This window comes from Idiotropiscis lumnitzeri, chromosome 2, assembly GCF_059441095.1.
Source record: "Idiotropiscis lumnitzeri isolate Australia: NSW breed Sydney's pygmy pipehorse chromosome 2, RoL_Ilum_1.0, whole genome shotgun sequence".
In the NCBI taxonomy this organism is placed as follows: Eukaryota; Metazoa; Chordata; class Actinopteri; order Syngnathiformes; family Syngnathidae; genus Idiotropiscis; species Idiotropiscis lumnitzeri.
In genome coordinates, this window is record NC_142392.1 from 35,156,473 (window position 1) to 35,172,903 (window position 16,431).

The following is a 16,431-nucleotide window of genomic DNA, read 5'->3' on the forward strand; positions in this document are numbered from 1 at the left end:
TTAACTGTCCACTTTCCGAATTTGAAATAAAAGAAAAATGTCGGTTAGCTTCTCGTTTGTAGCTGTTCAGTGTGGTTTGTGGGCCCGTGTATACGTTTGTGTGTCTGTCTGTGTGTCAAAATGTCAGAAAGAGTGATAAAAGTGGTTGGAATTGTGCTAAAAGGATTGATGAAGTAGAGATAACATGGATTCAATGATTAGTAACTGTTCTGTTACGCAGTAAAAGTTGTGTTTGTTTCTGTGTGTCGGTGTTCTGAGACTGTTTGAAAATATTCAAATGCCTTTGGTGCTCTCTAGAGGAAATTACGGGTAACTACAACTAATGTGCCTTTTTTTTTACAATGCGGAAGTGACGTGCGTATTGCAAATAGACGACAACGACGCACGACGACGCACGTTTCTCTGCCGTCCTGAGAGATCGCACATATCTTTATTTCGAGGTTGCATCGCCGGTGCGTATAATTCGTGTTTAAAAGCGGATTTGTTGGGTTTGATGTATATTTGCCGGCTGTAATTTTCAAATGGCCCGTTAGCAGTGTTGTTTGTAGCTTGCTACTCACGAACATGAGAGTGGTTAAGATGGCGTCTAGGATGCTTATATACAGCATAATGTGATGTACAATTTGTTTATACATTTTGTAATTGTATTTCATTTCTGATTTTCACAGTTTTACCCTTTTGATTACCAGTAAACCTGCTTTGACAACAGCCACGTCTGCAGAGTCATTGATATAAGAAAGGTGTTCCTCGCTATAACGGCACAGTAAAACGGCGGCATCCACGCTGACGTGGCGACATCCACGTTGACGCGGCGACATCCACACTGGTCCGACGGCATCTAGGCTGGACCCGGCGGTCATCCACACGACTAAAGTGAATCTACGCTGACCACTACTACGCCTCGAGCAGCAAGGCATACAGCAGTGTTCCAGCATTCGTCACTTGGTCAACGCAAGCAACTATGGCCGACCAGAAGCAGATGGAGAAGGCGCCATCCGACAAATCAGCTACCTTCAAGACTCGTTCAGGGACGAGTTCAACTGATTCTGCTGCAGCCAAGGCAAGAGCAAAAGCTGAAGCAGCAAAGGCTCGTTTCAGCTTTGCAGAGAAAGAAGTGACTTGAAGACTAGAAAAAGCTAAACTGGAAGCGTCTATTGAGTTACTGCAACAAGAGCGAGATGTAGCTTCAGCCATAGCTGAAGCAGAGGTCTTAGAGGCAGCAGCTTCCTCTCAATTAGATGGACGAAGTAATCTATCTCCTTCCGAAACAGCAGATCGTACAAAACAGTGTCTTGACCCAAGCCGCATTCATAAAAAATGTTTCAGAGCCACCACAAAACAGTGAGACTCCAGGACCTTGTAGTCAAAAACATAGTGTGCAAGTCGACAAAGAGAGCGACAAGACATATTTTCCTCAAAATCAGTCTTTCCCGAATTGCAGCTTTTCTCAGTACAATGCAACAAATAACTTCAGTCATCCTGCCGAACCTGACAATACCAGTTGGTCCCACCAGGTGTCAGCATCTTCTCATCATAATGCTACACTTTACCAACAGCACATAGATAATAATGGTGTTTATGTAAATGACTTTGTTAGGTATTTTGCCCGTAGAGAAATTGTGGCCACAGGACTGCTCCAGTTTAATGATAAGCCTCAAAGTTTCAGAGCATGGAAACGCTCATTCAATAACGCTATCAGAGGATTGGAATTAACTGCAAGTGAAGAGATGGACTTGATGTTAAAGTGGCTTGGTAAAGAATCTGCTGAGCACGCTGAGTGAATCAGAGCCATATACATAAACAGTCCTGCTGCTGGCTTAGCAATAATTTGGAATAGGCTAGAGCAATGTTATGTCTCAGCAGAAGCAATTGAGGACGCGCTATTCAAAAGGATGGACACGTTCTCCAAAATCACAAACATAGACAGTGTCAAGCTAAGAAAATTTAGCGATTTGCTGATGGAAATGCACACAGCCAGAGGAGTAAATCCCCTTGTTCAAAAGCTTCCATTTAACTTGCAGGAAAGGTGGATATCAGTTGGGGCCAACTACAAAACCAAATATCGCGTTCATTACCCACCATTTAACATTTTTGAAGACTTTGTGACACAAGAAGCAAATGCTAGAAACGACCCAAGCTTTCAGTTTGCTTCTCCTTCTGATTCTCTTCTCAAGACAGAAAAGGCACCTGGGAGAGCATATAAACAAAGGGAAATATCCGTCCGTGCACAAAACCGAAGTAGTACCAGGCTCTGACTCAGACACACAAGCAAACGCAGACAGGAGAATGGCCAATGATAAACTTTGTCCTTTACACAGAAAGAATCATCCTCTAAGCAAATGTAGAACATTTCGGATGAAGCCACTACATGAGAGAAAAACGTTCCTGAAGGAGAACCACATCTGCTACAAATGCTGCAACTCTTCCAAGCATATGGCTAAAGACTGTATGGTGCAAGTACAATGTTCTGAGTGTGATAGCAATAAACATTGTGCTGCTCTTCACCCAAGCCCAGCTCCGTGGCAGAAAGAGGCTGAAACGGCATCAGAGCATGGCGGGGAGCCGGTTGCCACAGAGTCAACTTCCGCAGAGCCTGACGTGATAGCCTCCAAATGCACTCAGGTTTGTGGTTAGAGCCAGTCAGGTAGATCATGCTCTAAAATCTGCCTTGTGAAAGTGTACCCTGCAGGCTGTCCTAGCAAAGCAGTACGGCTTTATGCCATTCACGATGAACAAAGTAATAGATCATTAGTTCGCTCAGAGTTTTTTGAGTTGTTCAATGATTTGGGTCCAAGCTCTCCCTACTCACTACGTACCTGCTCAGGTGTCAAAGACACAATGGGTAGGAGAGCCACTGGCTATGTAGTGGAGGCTTTAGATCAGGGGTGTCAAGATCCAGTCCTGGAGGGCCGCTTTCCTGCATGCTTTCAATCTCTCCCGGCTGCAACCCACCTGATTCAAATGATCAGCTCATCAGCAAGCTCTGAAGAAGCCTGATAAGTATCCTGCTCATTTGAATCAGGTGGGTTGCAGCTGGGAGAGATGGAAAACATGCAGGACACCGGCCCTCGAGGACTGGAGTTTGACACCCCTGCTTTAGATGGTACAGTCCACATCCCACTCCCAAGCCTCATCGAATGCAAAGATATCCCGAATGATAGGGATGAAATACCAACTCCAAATGCAGTAAAGCATCACAGTCACCTAAAATCTGTGGCCCATCTCATTCCCGAACTAGACTCCAATGCACAAATTCTAATGCTCCTTGGACGGGACGTAGTAAGAGTACACAAAGTCCGCGAACAGATAAGTGGCCCTCACAACGCACCCTATGCGCAAAAATTAGATCTTGGATGGGTCATAGTAGGAAAAGTGTGTCTGGGAGGCGTGCACAAAACATTGGCAGTGAAGACTCTCTTTACTAGTGCGACAGAAAAAGGCCGCCCGACAATGTTTGAGCCATGTCCAAACGTGTACCATGTAAAAGAGAAGCATTGTGACTTACAAGTTCCCTTTAACAGCCAGCTTGAATACAGCACGGCATGTGAACCTGACCATTTAGGATGCAACGTCTTCAGACAAACAAGGTTTGACAACCACATCTCACACTCCATTCAAGACAAAGCCTTTCGAAAAACGATGGAGGAAGGCCTAGCAAAGGACAAAGACAGCAACTGGACTGCTCCATTGCCGTTCAAGTCATCACGTCCGAAACTGCCCAACAACCGATCACAAGCACTCACCCGCCTTATGTCACTGCTTCGTAACTTCAAAAGGAAAGAGGAAATGAAGGAACACTTCCTTAGCTTCATGGACAAGATGTTTAAAAAGGGGCACGCAGAAATTGCTCCTCCTTTAAAAGACGGAGAGGAATGTTGGTATTTGCCACTGTTTGGCATCTACCATCCGAGAAAACCTAAGCAGATTAGAGTAGTCTTTGATAGCAGCGCCAAGCATGAAGGTGTGTCATTAAACGACGTGTTGTTAACAGGACCAGACCTTAACAACTCACTGCTGGGAGTATTGATGCGCTTCAGAAGGGAAAGAGTTGCATTTACAGCGGACATTGAACAAATGTTTTACTGCTTCAGAGTTCGAGAGGAAGACAAGAACTACTTGCGCTTTTTGTGGTTCCGCGACAATGATCTGTCGAAAGACATTACGGAGTATCGAATGACCGTTCATGTCTTTGGGAACACACCTTCTCCAGCAGTCGCCATTTACGGCTTACACCAGTCTGTCCTACAGTGTGAGCCAGAGTGCGATCCAGACGTTAGTTCATCACTCGCGACTTTTACGTGGACGACGGGCTCAAATCCCTACCAACTGTAGAAGAGGCTGTGTCACTTTTACAAAGAACCCGTGACACACTTGCAAAATCGAACCTAAGATTGCATAAAATTGCAACAAACAGAAAGGAAGTTTTGGAAGCTTTCCCATCTCAAGACCATGCGAAAGATCTGAAAGACTTAGACTTTGAAGCCGACTCTGTTCCCATGCAGCGTAGTCTAGGCATTCTTTGGGACATTAAGAGGGATTGTTTTACCCTCAGAACATCAGATGAGACTAAGCCCTTTACAAATCGTGGAGTTTTATCAACAATAAACAGCCTTTATGATCCATTAGGCTTCGTAGCGCCAGTCACTATTCAGGGAAAGTACATCCTCCGTGAGCTTACTGTTGAAAATGGCGATTGGGATGCTCCACTGCCGCCGGAAATTGAAGAAATTTGGTCGCTTTGGAAAGACTCACTTAAACAGTTGGCAGAACTGTCGATCCCAAGAGTGTATGCAGACGTTTCCCCCTCTAGTGCTCTAAAAAATGAGCTGTGTGTTTTCTCCGACGCATCTACCATGGCAATTGCAGCAGTAGCCTATCTAAAAGTTACAGATGCCCAGGGAGACTGTCATGTTGGCTTTGTTATGGGCAAATCAAAGTTAGCACCACGCCCAGATCAGACCATACCAAGATTGGAACTTAGCGCTGCTGTGTTAGCAGTACAGCTCGCAGATCTAATTTCAGATGAACTTGACCTTGAGTTAGACAACACTACATTTTACTCGGACAGTAAAGTTGTCTTGGGTTATATTTACAATGAGAGACGTAGATTTTATGTCTATGTTAGCAACCGTGTCAACAGAATCCGCAGGTCATCCCAGCCAAGTCAGTGGCGTTACATAGTCAGTAGTCAGAACCCCGCAGATCACGCTACTCGTCCAGTTGCTGTGTATCAACTGCCTCTTACTAACTGGCTCACTGGCCCAGACATTCTGTTCCAGAGTCAAAAACCTGATAATGACACTCATGACCTTGTTGAGCCTAACACTGATGTAGAAGTCAGACCTAAAGTGTCCACACTTAAAACCATTGCCAGCACTGAACAACTTGGCTCTCACAGGTTTTCAAAGTTTTCCACTTGGAAATCTCTCATTCGTGCACTCGCTCGTCTCTTGCACATAAGTCACAATTTCAACCCATCCTCTCGTGGGCCTAAACAGTGCCGTGGCTGGCACTACTGTAAAACAGGGCCCACTCTAACTGAGCTTAATCAAGCCCAAAATGTTGCCATCCGAGCAGTGCAACAGGACATGTATGCAGAAGAGATCAAGTGTATACATAGACGAGACAAACTTTCTAAAACCAGTCCTTTAAAGAACTTGGATCCCTGCTTGGATACAAATGGACTCCTCAGTGTAGGCGGTCGCATTACTAACGCAAGCATCAACGGAAACGAAAAGAACCCCATCATCATTCCTGGTCACCATCATATTTCAACGCTTCTCATTAGACACTACCATGAACAAACTCGTCACCAAGGTCGTTTGTTCACAGAAGGAGCGGTACGTGCTGCAGGATAGTGGATTGTTGGAGGCAAGAGGAAGGTCAGCACAATCCTCTTCCATTGTGTCACTTGCAAACGCCTCAGAGCTCCTCTAAGTACACAGAAAATGGCTAACCTCCCTCCAGACCGTATCTCAACTGACCCTCCATTCACAAACGTGGGCTTAGATGTGTTTGGCCCATGGTTTGTTTCTTCGACGAGAACCCGAGGACACCTTATCCAAAACAAAATGTGGGCCGTCATATTCACATGCTTAAGTATAAGAGCAGTCCACATAGAAGTGGTGGAGTCACTAGACACAGCAAGTTTTGTAAATGCACTTCGACGGTTTTTGGCTATTAGAGGACCTGTAAAAACCATTCGCTCTGATCGGGGCACAAACTTTGTCAGTGCATGCAAAGAACTCAAAATCCCCTCGAACATGGACAATGCAACTGTACAAGCTTACTTGAAAGAACAAGACTGTACATGGATCTTTAATCCACCTCATGCTTCCCATTTTGGTGGGTCGTGGGAAAGGATGATCGGTCTTGCGCTGAGAATATTGGACACTATGTTCTTCCAACTCAAGAACACTAAACTCACTCACGAGGTTCTTGTCACCTTTATGGCAGAGGTGTCAGCCATTATAAACGCAAGGCCCATTGTTCCCGTGTCAGCTGACCCGAGTGACCCACTCGTTCTGACTCCGGCTACCTTGCTCACTCAGAAAGGAACCTCTCTTCAAGCACCAGCAGGCAACTTCGGTGTCGGACCTCTACAAGTGTCAGTGGCGCCAGCTCCAACACCTGTCAAACACCTTTTGGGACAAATGGAAGAGGGAGTATTTGCCTACACTACAGCCACGCCGTAAGTGGCAGTCTGCCCAACCTAACATTTCCCCAGGGAGTACAGTTGTGCTCAAGGACAGTCGTATGCCTAGGAACGAATGGCCTCTTGGACTCATAACACAGGTGTTTCCTTCAAAAGATGGTAAAGTCCGGACAGTAGAGGTTAAAGTCGCTAAGACAGATGGGACTAAAGTGTTTACTAGACCTATCTCTGAAGTTGTTGTGTTGATTGCGTCTTAACATGTATAAGGTTATTTAGTGGCGTCATATCACGCCAGACGGGGAGTGTTCTGTTACGCAGTAAAAGTTGTGTTTGTTTCTGTGTGTCGGTGTTCTGAGACTGTTTGAACATATTCAAATGCCTTTGATGCTCTCTAGAGGAAATTACGGGTAACTACAACTAATGTGCCTTTTTTTTTTACAATGCGGAAGTGACGTGTCGTATTGCACATAGACGACAACGACGCACGTTTCTCTGCCGTCCTGAGAGATCGCACATATCTTTATTTCGAGGTTGCATCGCCGGTGCGTATAATTCATTTGTGTTTAAGAGCGGAATTGTTTGGTTTGATGTCTATTTGCCGGCTGTAATTTTCAAATTGGCCGTAGCAGTGTTGTTAGTAGCTTGCTACTCACGAACATGAGAGTGGTTAAGATGGCGTCTAGAACGCTTATATACAGCATAATGTGAGATACAATTGTTCTTACATTTTGTAATTGCATTTATTTCTGATTTTCACAGTTTTACCCTTTTGAGTATCAGTAAACCTGCTTTGACAACAGCCACGTCTGCAGAGTCATTGATATAAGAAAGGTGTTCCTCGCTATAACGGCACACAGACATTATATTCATGCAGCCCGAGTGAACCACAGCATTGTTGCAAGTTCGGTCGGAGAAACGAAACCTCCCACTGCTGGAGCAGCAAAGGCTTCTCGGGGCATAGTCGGAAGTGACGTAGGAGCTGACTCGCCAATGTGGCGTTAATTTAGTTATTTTGTTAAAAAGAAATCACAACCGAATTATAATATTATTTGAAATATATATCAAAATAGAAGAGCCTGCGGTAAAAGCAAACACAGAGGCAAAGAAATAAATTTGAAAAATACGTGTTTAAATCATGACGTCATAAGCAAGCGCGCAGCTTCCGAAGGACCTCGACCACATCCACCGACCCGTCCACACCGGAACAAAAAAACCCACCGCTAAATTCTTCTTATTTAGTGTGGTACTGACTGTAATTTTCTCATAGGATGTCCAGTGCGACTCTAAAGGACTACGACATAATTCATTAAGTCTTTGTGTCCCGATAACCTCATCTTCGCGCGTTGATGCTTTTCGGCGTAGTTAGCTTAGCTTGTTAGCTAGCTAGCCGCTAACGAAAAGAGGCACATGACTCATCGCCAAGCAGAGATCAAGTGTGGATTTTTTGGAATTATCATTTGAAAATGTGTGCAAAAACGACACCCAAGTACGAAGAGGAACTTTGTGGAATAAAAGAAGAGAACGAGCAACATCTTCAACTGCTGGGCGAAGGTTGCAAGCAGCTTCGTGTTGTGCCACACAAAGCAGGTTTGTAGACGTCTTACTCTCATTTGCTTTGTATAGAACGACTTTCTATCGTTAGAAATATGCATCACAACATTAAGTTGTTTGGGGAAATCGTTCACGGTTATTGCCATTTTATTTTTAAATGTTGCCTTTTACTTGTCGGTTTGCTGAACATTTGTTTATGCCAAATAAAATCAGTGCAGAAAATGTATGCCAAAGAATAACCAATAGTGGGGGGTGAATTCCGTGTTTTTTCCCAGTATAAAATTTGAACTGATTATTTAACATTTTACATTTTCTGGTTTTTATATCTTGTTCAAGCAAGTCCTTACGGAAGGAATTCTGCCCGACTCTAAAAAATGTGCACTCTGCGGCGAAAACATCAATGGCGGTTGATCAATTTTAGTGGATAAAACACAAAATATTAAGTTTTTAAAAAAAAATCAAGTACGTATTGGTCTTATTTATTTATTTATTAACTTTGCACTGGCTTCGTCGGGTGAGAGTCAATGAACCTCGCGTGGCCCTGCACTGTTTTGTGCACATGTGCGTAGATTCACCCCATCCAAACATTTAAAATACATTGAATGCATCCATTCAGGGTTGCTCGGATCTCATCAGTGAACAAGCGCATGCTGCAAGGAATGCATCTGCATCTTTGGCTTACTATGGGCTTAAAAAGGGAGAACGTCACAACCCCCTTTTCTACCAACAAGGCCAGGAACATTTAGTTCCTGGTCATAAAGTTCCTGTGGCTCAGGTGGTTTGCATCTCCCCCGCAACTCATAGTTCTTGATAATTTATGCAAATGACAATGATGATGTCTAATTTTGTCCATGTGATGTTCTGCTCTTATGCAGCTTGCACTGTCAAAGTGGGTCTTGTGTTACTTTGTTACTCATTACTGACACCTTATGGCTGTTAAGCATCATTGCAGTTACAAAATAATTCAGGGAACTCTTATAATATTATGGTGTATCTTAGTCTAATTTGAATATGTATTGGATAACTTTAATATAAACAGTCATGATTCAAATATGTCAACATGTAAGTCAGAGTGAAAGTGTTATTGCTTAATGCTTATGTGTAGGGATTTTGTCTCTTCAAACATAGTTTTGTTTTAAATATGATTTAGAAACAGAAATTTTATTTTAAAAAAGGGAAATGTCGGAATGTACGAGCAGGATAAATATCATTTTGGGTAAAAAAAACAAAAAACAAACGTAAATCATGCAATAAATAGCCACTCTGATTCCAGGGCCCCTTTATTCTTATAGGGATCCAGATTATAATGGAAGCAAAAAGTACCCACGATGAAACTATCTCTAAATGCAAAAAGAAATACTTGTAAACATATTTCACTTGTAGGATTCCTATTTTATCAATGACATTATGTTGCGATGGCCCCCAGTGGCCCCCATTAATAAGTTAGGGTCCCACAACAGGTGTTCCATCAGACGCACACAATAGCCTGTGTGTGCTAACTTCAGCTCGCTTCCAGAAACGTCTGTGACTATGTCCGGAATGAAATCGGGCATCAGCCGCAACGTGCTTCCTTTTTAGATGCTCGTTTATCACAGTTGTGCTGCTAAAGGGAGGTTTACATCGTAGGACGTAATTTTGTGAAATGCCCCCATGCTCCGGTCCAAGTTGGGGTTGCACACATTGCTCCGTGTGCGGCAGGCACAAGTCAAGGTAGCACAGTAGAAACAATATAAGACAAAGTCACCGCATGAGCTTTGACTTGACCAAACCAAATGTGTGTTTGTCTTTTTGTGTCCTACAGACGTCAGACAAAACGATCTTTGTGCTGTGAAAGAGGAGCCAGACTTGACTCACATCAAAAAGAAGGAGGAGGAGGAGATCAACAAGTCACCAGTGAACGGTGTCCCAATCAAGACTGAAGATGAAAACAAGGATGAGAGTGAGGACAACAGAGGGGCGGAGCCTCCAAGCACCATCTCAAGTAGTCACGTGACAACAGAAGGTGATGAAGACCAATGGGGACCATCACAAGTACATAATGAGGACACATTATCAGATGCTCATCACGATGATGATACTTATGATGATGATGAAAATGATGATGATGATGATGGGCAAGCCAAAGGTGAAAGGGCATGTCACACAGACTCATTAACTTCAAAGTTGTCTTTAAAAGGGCACACAAAAACACACACTGGAGAAAAACCCTTTTCCTGCTCAGTTTGTGGCAAGAGTTTCTCTCAAAAGTCGCATTTAACAAACCACACAAGAACACACAGTGGAGAAAAACTTTTTTCTAGCTCAGTTTGCAGTAAATGCTTCTCTCCAAAGTCTTTAGTAAGGCACACAAGAACACACACTGGAGAAAAACCTTTTTCCTGCTCAGTTTGTGGCAAAAGCTTCTCTCAAAAGGCACAATTAACAAGGCACACAAGAACACACACTGGAGAAAAACCTTTTTCCTGCTCAGTTTGTGGCAAGAGTTTCTCTCATAAGATAAGTTTAACAAAACACACAACAACACACAGTCGTGAAAACCCTTTTTCCTGCTCAGTTTGTGGAAAATGCTTCTCAAGAAAGACATATTTAACAGAACACACAAGAACACACAGTGGTGAAAAACCTTTTTCCTGCTCAGTTTGTGGCAAGAGTTTCTCTCAAAAGCAAGATTTAACTAAACAGAAGAATACACAGTGGAGAAAAACCCTTTTCCTGCTCAGTTTGTGGCAAAAGCTTCTCTGTAAAGTCAAATTTAGGAATCCACACAAGAACGCACAGTGGAGAGAAGCCATTCAGTTGCAGCGTTTGTGCTAAAAAATTCTCCACTAAACGGAGTGCTAAGAGGCACGATTGTGCTGGTGAGAATAGCAGCGATCCTTGAAGCTTAAAAAAAGAAAACAAAAAACTGAAGGAACTGACTCTTTGTGGTAAGATGTAAATGTGATTTTGAATGAAATATGAAATATTGAATTTTGCATAGCTCTTTTATTGACACTAAGCCAATGTGATCATTGCCAGAAGAACCATTGTGTCTGAGTGATGATTTTTTTTTTGTGTGTTTACTTCAAACATGTAAATAAAATTAATTGCCTTTGCCTGGAATAACATTTGTTAACGTTATGCTTTTCAGTTGTCTTTTTAATCGTACTTAATGGAAAAGGTGTGAGAAGAAACTGCTTATGAAATCGGTACCTTCCACAGTCATCAATAAAATCACTTGTTCCACTTGCTCAACTGGCCTTCATTACGCAGTGTGAAAAGGTGAAAAACTAAACTAGAAGTTGAACTATAAAAAGAACCAGAAAGAGAAACGCAAATCGGCTCAGTTTCTCTCAAAGGTTTTGGTATGTCAGGAGTTGGCAACATGATGGCGACTGGAGTCAGCGCTGGTTTTCTCGGTGTGTTTGGCTGGGTCGTATAGGTATGGTCCATTGAACAAAACTCAAAGTCTTCAAATATCCCCTCACATACATTTAATATTTCACTTTCTGAATAAAAGAGATAGAAAATAGGCCTGAGCATTGTTTATGGTGGTGGCAATTCTCTCGCCAGGTCAGTGACCTTCCAGGGTATGAGAGTAATTTAAGGTGGTCACTAGTAGACTGGTCGTATCAACGGGGAGACGCATCTGCTCTCCCTCTGGGGGACTTTTGGAGGGAAATCCCAAAGACTAGCATGATGGGAATGCATATGCGTCACGTCAAGTCAATTTTATTTGTATAGCCCTTAATCAGAGACAGTCTCAAAGGGCTTTACATAACCACAATCGACATCCACTGATCTTAACCCCCAGGAGGGCAAGGAAAAACTCAAAAAACCTCAGTAGGGGAAAAGTGAGAAACCTAGAGAAGGGACCACAGATGGGGGAATCGCCCTTCCAGGCTGCAATGGATGCCAACTGGGCAACATTTGACACATAAAATGATGCTATTCAATGTTAGATGAGATAATGTGAGAGTCAATCAAAAGAAGTGCTGCAGGAAGATGACTTCAGTGGAGTGGGTCCTCATCCAGGGCCGTAATATCCATGGCAGCATATCCGAGGATGAGCCTTCGATCTTGTACCGGTCAGTTGGTGTAAATTCAGAACAGCCACTTCCAAGTGAATCACCATCACCTAATTCCCAAGCCCGGGAATTGGGAACAGAAAAAAAACCAAAGAACAGAAGCAGTAAACAGGCCAACAAGTAGTTCAACGAAGTTCTGAAATATAAGGAAATCAGAAGAGGCGCTGCATGAAGACGACTTCGGCAGAGCAGGTCCCTCCCCGGTTGGTCAGTGCCGTAATCTTCAAAGCATGTCCCCATCACCTAATTCCCAAGCAGGGGAAGAGGGGGCAGAAAAGAGAAGAAGCGGCAGTAAACAGGCCAACAAATATTTCAGCTAAATGCACAAGAGTATAAATGCGTCTTTAATAGTGTTTTGAACATTTCTACTGAGGTGGCGCCTCTAATATCTGAGGGTAGTGCATTCCAAAGCATTGGTGCCCGAATAGAGAACGCTCTAGAACCTGCAGACTTCTTTTTGGCTCGGAGGATCACGAAAAGACAAGCATTTTGTGAGCGAAGGTTTCAGGACGGAACATATGGTACCACGAGGTCAACGAGATAAGAAGGTGCTAAGCCGTGCAATATTTTAAAAGTAAGTAGCAGAACTTTAAAATCACAACTTCCGAGGACCGGAAGCCAATGCAAATTGGCTAGTATCGGGGTAATATGATCAAACTTTCTCGTCCTAGTCTTTTAATACTAGACATGGGGAGACCCGAGAGCAAAACGTTACAATAGTCGAGGCGAGACGTAACAAACGCATGGATTAAGATTTCCGCGTCACACGTTGATAGAATTGGGCGAATTTTAGCAATGTTACGCAGATGAAAAATCGCAGTCCGAGTAATATTTTTAATGTGCATTTGAAACGACATAGTTGCGTCAAATATAACACCGAGATTTTTTGTTAAATCCTTCTGGGTAATTTTACATTTATCGATACTCAGAGTGGTGTCTTTCATGACGCGCTCGTCCAATGATCAGCATCTCGGTTTTATCTGAGTTAAGACGCAAAAAATTTAAAGACATCCATTGTTTATTTTCGGCAAGGCATGCCTCTAATTTAGAGCAATCGCGCGGATTTGTTATATCCAACGGCATGTATAACTGCGTATCATCAGCATAACAGTGAAAACTAATGTTATATTTCCGTCTAATATCACCAAGCGGTAGCATGTAGATGCTAAACAATAGAGGTCCAAGTACCGATCCCTGCGGAACTCCACATGTGATCTTACAAAGATCCGAAGTCGCTTTGCCATGAATTACACGGTGCGTCCTCTCCGACAGATACGAATTAAACCAAGAAAGCGCTGAACCTGAAATGCCAACACACGTTTCAAGGCGTTTTAATAATTTGTTATGATCAACGGTGTCAAAACCGGCGCTATGATTGAGTAAGAGTAATATTGATGAGGTGTCGGTGTCATGACCCGCGTCGGGCATGTCAGTGTTTGTGTTATTATTTTCTTCCCTCCTTCCTGCCATGTGCTTTTGTTATTGTTTTCGCCACCTCCCTGCCATGTGCACCTTGTTTTTGTTTTGTCAGCTGAGAGGGGCGTTTCCCTCTCAGCCTTTTCGTTCTCACCAGCCACGCACCTGTTCCCAGTTCATCATCACGCACCTGTTTCTCATCTGCTCCCTTGATCACTATGTTTATTTAAACCCCCCAGACCGACACCACATTGTCGGGTCATTGTTCCTTCTTGCCGCATTTCCCGTGTATCTCGCTACCTTTGGACTGTCACGACCACGCCCTGTTCCCGTTAATGCTCTTGTCATCGTTCCCTGTCCGCCTTGTTCGTTCTCGTCTCGTTTTTGTTCCTTGACCTCATTCCAGTTTAGTCTCGTTTAGTTTGCCTTTTGTTATTTGCACCCTGCCACGTGTTTGTCCTGGTTTGACCCTGTCAATAAATTCCCTTCAAGTTACACCTTCCCCTGCCTCCTCGCCTTTTGGGTCCACCTCCTCATCGCCGCAAGGCGATACCTGACAGAATGACCCGACCTAAGAAGGACCCAACACAACCGCCCTCATCAGCCTGCCGACCAGCCCCGTACCTCGTCTTCGTGTTACGGTAACGCCCTCGATTTCCTCCCCGACCTTCCTCCACACAGTATCATAGACCCCGATTACGACGACAATTTTGATCACCAGGCCAATTCACCCCCTCACGTTTTTGTTGATTTAGCAGAAGATTTTGAGCACTATGCCCCTCACGTGTTGGTCGATTCCGATACCATCGATGATTCTGAGCACTATGCCCCGCACGTTTGGGTCGACTCGGATCACGAGTACGACGCCGACTACATCTACGCCCTGTTAGACGCTCAGCGCAACCCGGACACAGTTAGGACCAGTCACTTTCTTCCCCCCGAACCATTCCTGACACCTTTTTCGTTTGAGTCTTTCAAGACCACCTCCCACTCCACCTCGCGCGCTTCACGCCCCAAATCTCGGAAGTCACGGTCACGTCGCACACCTCGTTCACCATCGGTTTCAGCACCTGCTCACGTTCCCCTGGCACCTCCTAGCTCGCGTTCACCAGCCCCGGTAACCTTGGTCCCTCGTGTTCCCCATTCCCCTGATTCCCTATGGCGGCAGGCTGATAGGGATCAGGGCCCCCGGTTCGGCTGTGCCTGGACCGACTACTGCGCCCGGCCCTCTGTCGCCCCCCCGCCAGCTGCTGAGCCCTGCCACGGCTCCCCGGCAGCTGCTGAGTCCCGTCCCGGCTCCTTGCCAGCCGCAGCGTCCCTTCCCGGCTCCCCACCAGCTGCTGAGCCCTGCCACGGCTCCCCGCCAGCTGCTGAGTCCCGTCCCGGCTCCCCGCCAGCTGCTGAGCCCTGTTCCGGCTCCTCCCCAGCTGCGGAGCCCCGTTCCGGCTCCCCGCCAGCCGCTGAGCCCCGTCCCGGCTCCCCGCCAGCTGCTGAGCCCTGTTCCGGCTCCTCCCCAGCTGCCGAGCCCCGTCCCGGCTCCTCGACAGCTGATGAGCCCCGTCCCGGCTCCTCGACAGCTGATGAGCCCCGTCCCGGCTCCTCGACAGCTGATGAGCTCCGTTCCGGCTCCCCACCAGCTGCTGAGCCCCGTTCCGGCTCCCCACCAGCTGCTGAGCCCCGTTCCGGCTCCTCCCCAGCTGTTGAGTCCCGTCCCGGCTCCCCGCCAGCGGATGAGTCCCGTTCCGGCTCCTCGCCAGCTGATAAGCCCCGCCCCGGTTCCCCCCGAGCTGCTGGGGCCCGTTCTGGCCTCCCGAGAGCTGCTGACCCCCGTTCCGGCGCCTCGCCAGCGCTTCAAGTCCCTGTTCCGGCGGAGCACGTCCTGCGTCCGCCACCAGTCCCTGTTCCGGCGGAGCACGTCCAGCGTCCGCCACCAGTCCCTGTTCCGGCGGAGCACGCCCTGCGTCCGCCACCAGTCCCTGGTCCGGCGGAGCACGTCCTGCGTCCGCCACCAGTCCCTGTTCCGGCGGAGCACGTCCTGCGTCCGCCACAAGTCCCTGTTCCGGCGGAGCACGTTCTGCGTCCGCCACCAGTCCCTGTTCCGGCGGAGCACGTTCTGCGTCCGCCACCAGTCCCTGTTCCGGCGGAGCACGTCCTGCGTCCGCCACCAGTCCCTGTTCCGGTGGAGCACGCCCCGCGTCCGCCACAAGTCCCTGTTCCGGCGGAGCACGTCCTGCGTCCGCCACAAGTCCCTGTTCCGGCGGAGCCCGTCCTGCGTCCGCCACAAGTCCTTGTTCCGGCGGAGCACGCCCTGCGTCCGCCACAAGTCCCTGTTCCGGCGGAGCACGCCCTGCGTCCGCCACAAGTCCCTGTCCCCCCGGCGCCGGGCCCGCCGCTGCTCCAAATGTCGGCCTCGGCGGCGCCAGACGGCCCGCCGCCACCCCAATTCCCTGTGCCGCCGGCGCCCGAAGACACGCCGTCGCTTCACGTTGCTGCCTCAGCGGTGCCCGACGATCCGCCGTCGCCACCAGCTCCTGTTGGGGCGGGACTCGACGGTCCGTCGGCGCTCCAGTTTCCTGCCTCGGCGGTGGACGACGACCCGCCGTCGCCTCTCGCCTCTGGCCCGGCGGTGCCAGAGGAACCACCGCCACCCCTCGCCTCTGTCTCGGCGGGGTTCGAGGACCAGCCGCCGTGCCACGTTCCTGTCTCGGCGGGGTTCGAGTACCAGCCGCCGCTCCACGTTCC